Source organism: Triticum aestivum, chromosome 6B (assembly GCF_018294505.1).
Source record: "Triticum aestivum cultivar Chinese Spring chromosome 6B, IWGSC CS RefSeq v2.1, whole genome shotgun sequence".
Lineage (NCBI taxonomy): Eukaryota > Viridiplantae > Streptophyta > Magnoliopsida > Poales > Poaceae > Triticum > Triticum aestivum.
The window spans coordinates 706,850,263-706,863,539 of NC_057810.1; the positions used below are offsets into that span (position 1 = coordinate 706,850,263).

The 13,277-nt window shown below is 47.2% G+C and overlaps 1 pseudogene; it reads right to left on the reverse strand.

Moving 5' to 3' along the window:
- The window catches only part of LOC123139690 (probable glutathione S-transferase GSTU6), a 14,087-nt pseudogene extending 1,180 nt beyond the window's left edge, over positions 1 to 12,907 (reverse strand).
- Between the last annotated feature and the right edge of the window lie 370 nt (positions 12,908 to 13,277).

The window sequence follows — 13,277 nt, forward strand, 5'->3', positions numbered from 1 at the left end:
CAGTCTTGGCGTCGGCGCTGGAGACACAAAGGCTAGATCGAAATTCTGTGAAAACGTCAGAGGGCAGCCCTTTTGTCATCACGTCGGCAAACTGCTGGCGAGTCAGGACATGCAGGACGCGGAATTCACCGAGGGCCACGCGCTCACGAACGAAATGGATGTCCAGTTCGATGTGCTTGGTGCGCCGATGGTGAACTGGGTTGCTGGAGAGGTAAACTGCAGAGATGTTGTCGCAGTAGACGAGCGACGCCGTGTTGACGGTGCAGTGCAGCTCGCGGAGCAGCTGACGGAGCCAGACACACTCAGCAACGGCATTGGCGACGGCGCGGTACTCCGCCTCCGCGCTGGAGCGGGAGACAGTAGTTTGGCTTTTGGACGACCAGGACACAAGAGCGTCACCGAGGAAGATGCAGAAGCCGGAGGTGGATCGCCGCGTGTCGGGGCAGCCTGCCCAGTCCGCGTCCGTGTACACGCGGAGCGATAGATATGAAGAGGCATGGAGATGAAGGCCGAGCTCAGTTGTCCCACGCACGTACCGGAGCACGCGTTTGAGCAGAGTCTGATGGCATTCCCGTGGATCGTGCATGTGGAGGCAAACCTGTTGCACGGCGTAGGTGAGCTCGGGGCGGGTGATGGTGAGGTACTGGAGAGCGCCGGTGATACTCCGATAGGAGGTGGAGTCGGAAACGCGTGGACCATCGGAGGAGTGTAGCTTGGCCTTGGTGTCTGATGTCTACTACGCAACCTTCTTCTTGTAGACGTTGTTGGGCCTCCAAGTGCAGAGGTTTGTAGGACAGTAGCAAATTTCCCTCAAGTGGATGACCTAAGTTTATCAATCCGTGGGAGGCGTAGGATGAAGATGGTCTCTCTCAAACAACCCTGCAAGCAAATAACAAAGAGTCTCTTGTGTCCCCAACACACCCAATACAATGGTAAATTGTATAGGTGCACTAGTTCGGCGAAGAGATGGTGATACTAGTGCAATATGGATGGTAGATATAGGTTTTTGTAATCTGAAAATATAAAAACAGCAAGGTAACTATTGATAAACGTGAGCACAAACGGTATTGCAATGCGTTGAAACAAGGCCTATGGTTCATACTTTCACTAGTGCAAGTTCTCTCAACAATAATAACATAATTGGATCATATAACTATCCCTCAACATGCAACAAAGAGTCACTCCAAAGTCACTAATAGCGAAGAACAAATGAAGAGATTATTGTAGGGTACGAAACCACCTCAAAGTTATTCTTTCGGATCGATCTATTCAAGAATTCGTACTAGAATAACACCTTAAGACACAGATCAACCAAAACCCTAATGTCACCTAGATACTCCAATGTCACCTCAAGTATCCGTGGGTATGATTATACGATATGCATCACACAATCTCAGATTCATCTATTCAAACCAACACAAAGTACTTCAAAGAGTGCCCCAAAGTTTCTACCGGAGAGTCAAGACGAAAACGTGTGCCAACCCCTATGCACAGGTTCATGGGCGGAACCCGCAAGTTGATCACCAAAACATATATCAAGTGGATCACGTGATATCCCATTGTCACCACAGATAAGCACGGCAAGACATACATTAAGTGTTCTCAAATCCTTAAAGACTCAATCCGATAAGATAATTTCAAAGGGGAAACTCAATCCATTACAAGAGAGTAGAGGGGGAGAAACATCATAAGATCCAACTATAATAGCAAAGCTCGCGATACATCAAGATCGTACCACCTCAAGAACATGAGAGAGAGAGATCAAATCAATGTTTTAAATAGCGGGCTATGGAAAATAGCGTCGGGCCTCCAAATCAGCTATAGCGAGCTAAATCGGGCTATAGCAGGCTATTTATGAAGGCGGTCATTTAGCTGCACCCTGCTGATAAGGCTATAGCGGAGCTATAGCCGGCTATTTAAAACTATGGATCAAACACATAGCTACTGGTACATACCCTCAGCCCCCGGGATGATGAAGATGGCCACCAGTGAGGGACCCCCCCTCCGGCAGGGTGTCGGAACAGGGTCTCAATTGGTTTTTGGTGGCTACAGAGGCTTGCGGCGGCGGAACTCCCGATCTATTGTGTTACCCGATGTTTTTAGGGTATATGGATATATATAGGCAAAAGAAGTCGGTCAGGGGAGCCACGAGGGGCCCACGAGGGTGGAGGGCGCGCCCTCATGCCTCGTGCCTTCCTCGTTGCTTCCCTTACGTACACTCCAAGTCTTCTGGATTGCTTCCGTTCCAAAAATAACTCTCCCGAAGGTTTCATTCCGTTCGGACTCCGTTTGATATTCCTTTTCTGCGAAACACTGAAACAAGGGAAAAACAGAAACTGGCACTGGGCTCTGGGTTAATAGGTTAGTCCCAAAAATAATATAGAAGTGTTTAATAAAGCCCATAAACATCCAAAACAGATAATATAATAGCATGAATACTTCATAAATTATAGATACGTTGGAGACGTATCAGCATCCCCAAGCTTAATTCATGCTCGTCCTCGAGTAGGTAAATGATAAAATAAATATTTTATGAAGTGTGAATGCTAGCAGGTGCATAAGTTTGATCAATGATAATTTCAATCACCTTTTCTAGCATCATTATATGTCATAACAGTAGCTCAACTCATAGAACTTTTCATGATCAAGTAACAAGCCATTCACATGTTAAAGTATAGATCATAAACTTTCTTGAAAACTAACAAACCGTGTTATTAGTCATCAAACAGTTACAATTCATCTTATTTTCAGGAAGAGTCTATGTTAGAGCTTTGATTCAGCAAACTTCACATACTCAACTATCATTTAGTCTTCCATGATTGCTACCACTCAAAGCATATTTTTAGAACAAATAGTATTCATCAAACACAGAGAAAGATAGGGGCTTAATGTTTCGCCTCCCAACCTTTTACCTCAAGGGTAATGTCAACAATAATAATTCATGCTCAAATATATTTGAATGGCCATATATGCTTAGATCTTTCCATCACATGATGCTTGCCAACTAAAAAGTGGGTTGGAATAAGAAGGAATACTACTGACTCTTGCATAAAAGTAAAAGATAGGCCCTTCACAGAGGGCAGCAGGGATTTGCAGAGGTGCCAGAGCTCGAAGCAAAAACATAGATGAAAATAATTTTGAGACGTATGCTTTCATTGTCAACATAACGCCCAAGAGTTCCCAATATCTTCCATACTAGATACATTATAGGAGGTTCCCACGCAGAAAGGTAAAAGTTTTTACTCCCCCTCCACCAACATTCACACTCCACGGCTTGTCCGAAACAACGGGTGCCGTCCAACTATCAACATTCCTGGGGGAGTTTTGTTTAAATTATTTGCGAATTTGTTTTTGATCTTTTGATCATAGGACTGGGCATCCCAGTTACCAGCCATTTTCTCATGAATGATGAGCGGAGTCCACTCATCGTGAGAATAACCCACCTAGCATGGAAGATACTGACAGCCCCTAGTCGCTACATGAGCAATTCGGGCATACAAAACAGATTACTATTTGAAGGTTTAGAGTTTGGCACATGCAAATTTACTTGGAACGGCAGGTAAATACCGCATATAGGTAGATATGGTGGACACTCATGGAAGAAACTTGGTTCAAGGAATTTGGATGCACAAGCAGTATTCCCGCTTAGTACAGATATTTTGTCTACCAAAGGATTCTAAATAGCAAGCACCACATGTTAGAGGATCCAAAACAATATAACTTATAAAAATATAGCCAAGCATAACTCATTAATTATGTTGTCTTCCTTGTCCAACTTCAACTAATTTGCTCAGGTTTGAAAATAATTAATGGGGCTCACAATCATAGAAGATGTCCAAGATAGTATATTTATATGTGAAATCTCTCTTCCTTCAATATTCTTTCATGAATTGTTCAAGTGACCAATACAATGTTTGCTAACCTTCAATAAATTTACCACCTCTACTTCTTATATGTGAAGGTATTACTCCCCATGGGAAAGGCATATGAAACATATATATTTTTAGATTGATGACATTCAAATCATTCAACTATTTACTCATAGGATATAAGTGAAGCACACGAGTAAATGACAAACTACTCCAAAAAGATATAAGTGAAGATCAATGAGTAGTTAAATAATTATATAGCTATGTGAAGACTCTCTCTCATTTAAGAATTTCAGATCTTGGGATATTATTCAAACAGCAAGCAAAACAAAATAAAACGTCATTTCAAGGATAGCACTCATCATGTGAAGAAGCAAAAACTTAGGCTCAATCGGTACTAACCGATAATTGTTGAAGAAGAAAGGTGGGATGCCTACCGGGGCATCCCCAAGCTTAGACGCTTGAGACTTCTTGAAATATTATCTTGGAGTGCCTTGGGCATCCCCAAGCTTGAGCTTTTGTGTCTCCTCAATTCCTCTCATATCACGGTCTCCCTAAATCTCAAAAGCTTCATCCACACAAAACTCAACAAGGACTCGTGAGATAAGTTAGTATAAACCAATGCAAAAACCTTATCATACTCTACTGTAGCAAATCACTAAAATTATTATTCAACATTGCATACTAAATTCCTATGCATATTTAATAGTCCTATCCTCAAATATAATCATTAAAAAAGCAAACATATGCAAACAATGCAAACATAACAACAATCTGCCTAAACATGACTGTCTGTAAAGAATGCAGCAAGATCCATACTTCCCTAGCTCCAAAAATTATGAAATAAAATTCCAACTGTAGTAAATTTATCAGATCTTATTATGCAAAAGGTTTCATCATTTTATCACATTCTGAATTTTCTAGGGATTTTTTGCAACAGCGGTAAACTTTCTGTTTTCAAAGAACAACATGTAGACTTGCAAAATAAGCATGGTAAAGGCTATCCTTGACATTTTTATTGAAAATACAGATGCAAAACATTATTATAAATAACAGAAAGCAAATACTAACAAAATAAAATGACGCTCGAAGCAAAACACATATCATGTGGTGAATAAAAATATAGCTCCAAGTAAAGTTACCGATGAACGAAGACGAAAGAGGGGATGCCATCCGGGGCATCCCCAATCTTAGGATCTTGGTTATCCTTGAATGTTACCTTGGGGTGCCTTTGGCATCCCCAAGATTAGGCTCTTGACACTTCTTATTCCATAGTCCATCGAATCCTTACCCAAAACTTGAAAACTTCACAACACAAAACTTAACAGAAAACTCGTAAGCTCCGTTAGTATAAGAAAATAAATCACCACTTAGGTACTGTTGTGAACTCATTCTAAATTCATATTGGTGTAATATCTACTGTATTCCAACTTATCTATGGTTCATACCCTCCGATACTACTCATAGATTCATCAAAATAAGCAAACAACACATGGAAAACAGAATCTGTCAAAAACAGAACAGTCTGTAGTAATCTGTATCAAACGCAAACTTCTGGAACTCGGAAAAATCTGCCAAAATAGGAAGACCTAGATAATTTTATTATTGATCTACATCAATTGGAATCAGTATTTTATCACTTTCTGGTGGTTTTAAACAATTGTTTTCGTAACAGAAAGTTTCTGGAATTTTCAGCAAGATCAAATAACTATCATCCAAGAAGACCCTATAGGTCTTACTTGGCGCAAACACTAATTAAAACATAAAACTACATCTAACCAGAGGCTAGATCAAATATTTATTACTAAACAGAACCAAAAAGCAAGAAATAAAAATAAAATTGGGTTGCCTCCCAACAAGCGCTAACGTTTAACGCCCCTAGTTAGGCATGATGATTTCAATGATGCTCACATAAAAAATAAGAATTGAAACATAAAGAGAGCATCATGAAACATATGGCAAGCACATTTCAGTCTAACCCACTTCCTACGCATAGGAATTTTGTGAGCAAACAACTTATGGGAACAATAATCAACTAGCATAGGAAGGCAAAACAAGCATAACTTCGAAACTTTAAGCACATAGAGAGGAAACTTGGTATTATTGCAATATGTAGAAGCATATGATCCTCTCTCATAATAATTTTCAGTAGCATCATGAATGAATTCAACCATATAACCAGCACATAAAGCATTCTTTTCATGATCTACTAGCATAGAATTTTTATTACTCTCCACATAAGCAAATTTATTCTCACCAATAGTAGTGGGAGCAAACTCAACAAAATAACTATCATGTAAAGCATAATCCAATTGAAAAATAAAATCATGATGACAAGTTTCATGGTTATCTTTATTCTTTATAGCATACGTGTCATCACAATAATCATCATAAATAGGAGGCATGCTTTCATCGTAATAAATTTTCTCATCAAAACTTGGGGGACTAAACATATCATCTTCATCAAACATAGCATCCCCAAGCTTGTGGCTTTGCATATCGTTAGCATCATGGGTATTCAAAGAATTCATACTAACAACATTGCAATCATGCTCATCATTCACATATTTTATGTCAAGCATTTTATGTAATTCTTCTTCTAGTACTTGAGCACAATTTTCCTTCCCATCATTTTCACGAAAGATAATTAAAAAGATGAAGCGTATGAGGCAAACTTAATTCCATTTTTAGTTTTCTTTTATAGACTAAACTAGTGATAAAACAAGAAACAAAAAGATTCGATTGCAAGTTCTAAATATATACCTTCAAGCACTCACCTCCCCGGCAAGGGCGCCAGAAAAGAGCTTGATGTCTACTACGCAACCTTCTTCTTGTAGACGTTGTTGGGCCTCCAAGTGCAAATATTTGTAGGACAGTAGCAAATTTCCCTCAAGTGGACGACCTAAGGTTTATCAATCCGTGGGAGGCGTAGGATGAAGATGGTCTCTCTCAAACAACCCTGCAACCAAATAACAAAGAGTCTCTTGTGTCCCCAACACACCCAATACAATGGTAAATTGTATAGGTGCACTAGTTCGGTGAAGAGATGGTGATACAAGTGCAATATGGATGGTAGATATAGGTTCTTGTAATCTGAAAATATAAAAACAGCAAGGTAACTATTGATAAAAGTGAGCACAAACGGTATTGTAATGCGTTGAAACAAGGCCTAGGGTTCATACTTTCACTAGTGCAAGTTCTCTCAACAATAATAACATAATTGGATCATATAACTATCCCTCAACATGCAAGAAAGAGTCACTCCAAAGTCACTAATAGCGGAGAACAAACGAAGAGATTATTGTAGGGTACGAAACCACCTCAAAGTTATTCTTTCGGATCAATCTATTCAAGAGTTCGTACTAGAATAACACCTTAAGACACAAATCAACCAAAACCCTAATGTCACCTGGATACTCCAATGTCACCTCAAGTATCCGTGGGTATGATTATACGATATGCATCACACAATCTCAAATTCATCTATTCAAACCAACACAAAGTACTTCAAAGCGTGCCCCAAAGTTTCTACCGGAGAGTCAAGACGAAAACATGTGCCGACCCCTATGCATAGGTTCATGGGCGGAACCCGCAAGTTGATCACCAAAACAAACATCAAGTGCATCACGTGATATCCCATTGTCACCACAGATAAGCACGACAAGACATACATCAAGTGTTCTCAAATCCTTAAAGACTCAATCCGATAAGATAACTCCAAAGGGAAAACTCAACCCATTACAAGAGAGTAGAGGGGGGGACATCATAAGATCCAACTATAATAGCAAAGCTCACGATACATCAAGATCGTACCACCTCAAGAACATGAGAGAGAGAGAGATCAAACACATAGCTATTGGTACATACCCTCAGCCCCGAGGGTGAACTACTCCCTCTTCGTCATGGAGAGCGCCGGGATGATGAAGATGGCCACCGATGAGGGATCCCCCCCCCTCCGGCAGGGTGCCGGAACAGGGCCCCGATTGGTTTTTGGTGGCTACAGAGGTTTGCGGTGGCGGAAATCCCGATCTATTGTGTTCCCCGATGTTTTTAGGGTATATGGATATATATAGGCGAAAGAAGTCGGTCAGGGGAGCCACGAGGGGCCCCCGATGGTGGAGGGCGCGCCCAGGGGAGTGGGCGCACCCCCTGCCTCGTGCCTTCCTTATTGCTTCCCTTACGTACACTCCAAGTCTTCTGGGTACACTCCAAGTCTTCTGGATTGCTTCCATTCCAAAAATAACTCTCCCAAAGGTTTCATTCCATTTGGACTCCGTTTGATATTCCTTTTCTGTGAAACACTGAAACAAGGGAAAAACATAAACTGGCACTGGGCTCTGGGTTAATAGGTTAGTCCCAAAAATAATATAAAAGTGTTTAATAAAGCCCACAAACATCCAAAACAGATAATATAATAGCATGAATACTTCATAAATTATAGATACGTTGGAGACGTATCACTGTCCATGGGCGTCGGTGCGATCTTGCAATTGTCCATGGCAGCACGCTCCAGAATCTCCTCAGCATACTTGGACTGAGAGAGGAAGAAGCCGGCGGCGTCGCGGGTCACCCGGATGCCCAGGAAGTAGTGGAGCTCGCCCAAATCCTTCATGGAGAACTCGGCGGGGAGCCGGGCAATGATGCGCTGAAGAAAGGCATCCGAGCTCGCTGTGAGGACGATGTCGTCCACGTAGAGAAGCAGGCAGGCGGCGTCAGCACTAGCGTGGAGGAGGAAGAGCGATTTGTCTGAGCGCGTGGCGATGAAGCCGAGCGTGGCGAGGAAGGTGGCGAAGCGCTGGAAGCATGCGCATGACACCTGTTTGAGGCCGTAGAGGGACTTGACGAGCCTGCAGACATGCTCAGGCTTGGTGGAATCGACGAAGCCGGCCGGCTGCAGACAGAACACCTCCTCCTGGGAGGTTGCCGTGCAGGAAGGCGTTGGTGACGTCGAGCTGGCGCACTGGCCACCCACGCGAGGCAGCGAGGTTGAGCACGGTGCGGATGGTGGTGGGCTTGACGACGGGGGAGAAGGTTTCGCCGTAGTCGACGCCGGCGCGTTGGCGAAAACCACGGACGACCCAGCGCGCCTCGTAGCGTTCTAGAGAGCCATCAGCGCGTGTCTTGTGCTTGAAGACCCATTTGCCGGTGATCATGTTGGCACGAGGGGGACGAGGAACGAGTTCCCAGGTGCGGTTGCCGATGAGTGCAGCGAATTCTTCCTTCATGGCAGCAACCCAGTTCGGATCACGAAGCGTGTCGCGAACAGATCGCGGGATCGGTGTCGGTGCCAAAACCGCCGGATCTCGGGTAGGGGCTCCCGAACTGTGCGTCTAAGGCAGATGGTAACAGGAGGCAAGGGACAGAATGTTTACCCAGGTTCGGGCCCTCTCTATGGAGGTAATACCCTACTTCCTGCTTGATTGATCTTGATGAATATGAGTATTACAAGAGTTGATCTACCACGAGATCGTAGAGGCTAAACCCTAGAAGCTAGCCTATGGTATGATTGTTGTATATGATCTATCGACTAGCCTGGCCCTGGTTTATATAATGCACCAGAGGCCTAGGATAACAAGATTCCTAGCCGAATACGCCGGTGGGGGAGGAGTCCTTGTCTTGATCACCATGTCTTGTGGAATCTTCCTTGTATGCGACAGCTGTCTGGACTAGCCCATGAGTATACGGCCATGGGGGTCCTCGGCCCAATCTAACAGATCGGGAGATGACGTGGTGAGTACCCCCTAGTCCAGGACACCGTCAATCCGCGGGACGTCCGGTGAGGGAACAACAGCGACATGGAAGACGTAGTCATCGCGGTACCATGTGCTGGGGCGGAACACGCCGGCGCGAGCGCGGGTGATGATCCGGGGAGCAACCTCTGTAGTGGAAGAAGGGGGCGGCACGGGCACGCCTGAGTTTGAATCAGGGCCGCCCGATGCAGATCCGACGTCGTCGCTCGAAGGAAGCGGGCGCGCGCCACTTGACGGAGGGCTGGAGCCGCTGGATGGTGTTGAGGCAGATCCGACGGCGTCACTTGAAAGGCGCAGGCGCGCGCCAGATGACGAGGCACCGGGGCCGCTGGATGGGGATCCAGCGGTAGAGCTTGAATTCCCGGAAGGCACGCGCGAGCTGCCCCTGGAGCTGCAAGGCCCAACAGGAGCCAGCGAGACAGTGCCCCTGGAGTGGCACGGGAACGAGACGCAGGGGCGATGGAGCGCTGGCGGCAGGCGAGCAGGGAGGCAGTGGCGCTGCGGCGAAGGGAAACGAGTTTTCATCGAAGCGTACATGACGAGAAGTAATAACGCGATGAGTGGCGGGATCGTAGCAACGATAACCATGGTGGTCAGGGGGTAACCCAAGAACACGCAGGCGACAGACCGGTGATCGAGCTTGTGCCGAGAGGTGGACGAGGTGTTGGGGTAGTAGAGACAACCAAACACCCGGAGAATGGAGTAGTACGGGGAGCGCCCAGGAGCAGCTGGAAGAGCAGAGAGCGCACACTATCGTTGAGAGTGCACAACACCCGCTCGGCCTTGCCATTTTGTTGGCTCGTGTATGGACATGAAAGACGGAAAGTGGTGCCGTGTGTGGAGAGGAGCGAGCGAACAGCAGCGCTGTCGAACTCCTTGCCATTGTCTGTCTGAAAGGCGAGGATGGGGCGCTCAAACTGGGTCTGAACATAGGCGTAGAATTCAGTAAGGACAGAAATAACATCGGATTTGTGACGCAAGGGGAATGTCCAAACATAATGAGTGCAACTGTTGAGTACAACCAGATAGTACAGAAACCCAAACACACCAGCCACAGGCGATGTCCAAACATCTAAATGCAACAACTGAAAGGGGAAATAGCTACGACTATGCGAAGTGGCGAATGGCAGACGAGCGTGCTTGCCCAGCCGGCAGGCGTGGAATGTGTGGACATCGGAGGGCGCACAACTGAAAGTTAACTGAAGCAGCAAGGGCGAAGAGTGTCATCCCCAGGGTGGCCAAGACGCTGGTGCCACAGCTCCACGATGGCGACGCCGGCGAACGGACGCGAGGGAGGGAGCACGCGGCATTGCGTCACATGGTACAGGTCACCGGTCGAGTCACAACGCATGATCACCTGGCGGGTGTGGATGTCCTTGACAGAAAAGCCAAATTTATCAAATTCGACGGAAACAGGATTGTCATGAGTCAGTTGACGAACGGAGAGAAGGTTGGTCAATAGAGATGGTGAAACTAGAACATTGCGAAGAACTAGAGAGGAGTTGGTTGCGATCAGAGAACCGTGCCCAGTGTGCGTGAGCGGCAAGTGATCACCATTACCAACCACGATCTGGGTGGGAGAGGAGTGTGGGACAAGAGAATGGAGGTTACCAGGATTGTTTGTCATGTGGGACGCCGCGCCGAGTCGAGGTACCAGTCCGACGTGCTTCCGGCAGTGGGAGAGGAGGTGGACGTGGCCTGCAGAGCCGTGCTCAGAGCCCCCATGTCCCAGGGTTGTGGAGGCGGGGGCGCGGTGCTGGAGCTGGCGCTGGGGTCGCCGTAGTGGAAGCCGGGGGGCGGCCCGTAGATGTCATAGCCAGACGACGGTGGGGGCACGCTTGGGGCGGCGAAGTAGGCATGCTGATGAGGCGTGCCAGGGCGAAGGCCGAGGACGCCGGCGCCGGGCGTACGCCAGGCCATGGGCCAAGCTTGCACCAGTCCGGTCCAGGAGTTGGCACCGGGCGCCTGGCCAGGGAGGGCAGGCGGACGAGCGGGCGGCAGGGCGGACGAAGATGCGCCCAGAGTGCCACGACCGCGACGCCTGCCACGGCCACGGCCATGCCCCGAGTCAGGGGGCAAGGTGGTTGGCGAAGCCGCAGGAGTTGATGCAGGCGCAGTGGGTGGCGCTGGAGCACGCCCGGCCATCATGGTGTGCGCGTGCTGGAGACAAGCCGTCTGCTCCGCGCGGTGTTCCTCCAGCAGCAGGAAAGAACGAGCCTGCAGGAAGGAGGGCATGGGCACGCGCAAGGTGAGGTGCGGAATGGCACTGTGGTACTGGCGGCCGAGGCCACGGATCATGTTGAAGAGCTGCTGGGCCTCGGAGACGTGCTTGCCGAGGTCGCGAAGCTAATCGGCTAACGCCTTCATGCATGATCGTGAGATCGCCCTGGACGAGGGCGTGGTACTCGGCGTCGACGTACACACCACGAGATAGTTGGTTGTCGTGGAAGATCACCTCGATGGCCGCCCAAAGAACGGCGGCGGTGTCCTCGGGCTGCATGACCGCATCGAGCAGCTCCGGCGAGATGGTGGCGTAGAGCCAGTGAACGATGCAGTGTTCGATCATCACCCACTCGGGGTCACGACTAGCCGGGGCAGTAGGGGCGTTGAGGTGGTCGCGGACGCCGAACATGCCGACGATGGTGTGGAAGAAGCGCCGTCACTGTGCATAGTTGCCGGCATGAAGGTCGAGGATGATAGGAACATGATGGCGGATGTCGATGGTTTGAAGGACAGACGCGGGGAAGGCACGGAGCGGCTAGAGGAGGGCGCTGTGGAGAAGGCCAGCGGCTGCGCGGTCGCCGTCGTCGAAGGAGGTGGGAGAAGGGATGGGGTTGCCGTCCATGGCAGCGGAAGAGGGAGGGAGATCAGGTGCGAAGGGGTTGGTTTCCTCAGTATCTGGTACCATGTTTCAGGAGAAGAGATCGAACGCATCGATTCTATTGTACTTGGGCATAGATATAGTTTACAGGGAGAGGCACGCAGCCACGATCGAGGTCGTGGGGTGGCCATGATCAGAGGAGGTAGGCGACTGTGCTTACCGGGAAAACTGCACACACACTCTCCTATCTACCGTACAATTACATCGTACAAATACAGTATGCTAACACTACAGTTATACTGCATTAGTAATGTTAATCAATCACAAACCTTGTTAGCAATGTAGGCGGCCCAGAACCGAGGCATGGCACGTTGGTTGGGGTTGGTGGGTAAGACGGAGGGTCCTATTCCATGGTAGACCTTGTCGATGTACTCCAAGATGGTGAGCGCTAGGAGATGATGGCGCATACAAAAATATTAGAGAGGGAAAAACCGTGCACGTGGCTGGGTTATCCGGTGCACCTAGATTGTGGTGCTACCGGTGCATTGGATGTTCGGAAGTCAAACTAACAATATTAAATAAGATTTTGTGAGGCCTTAGCACGATGACCTTTTGACTGTCTACTACAAAAAGGTTTTCCATCTCGGGTAAGGGAGGGGTGATGATGGCAGTGTGCCTTCGGCTCACTCCAGTGCTTGTAGTCGTCGCTAGGTAGTCTATGGGCTAGGATGAAATTTTTGTTACTTCTGGTGTCTTTGTACCGCCATAACTATTGATGAATGGATCGGAAGTTTTTCCCGCAAAAAAAGCTTGGTTGATGTGTACGAACGAAATATC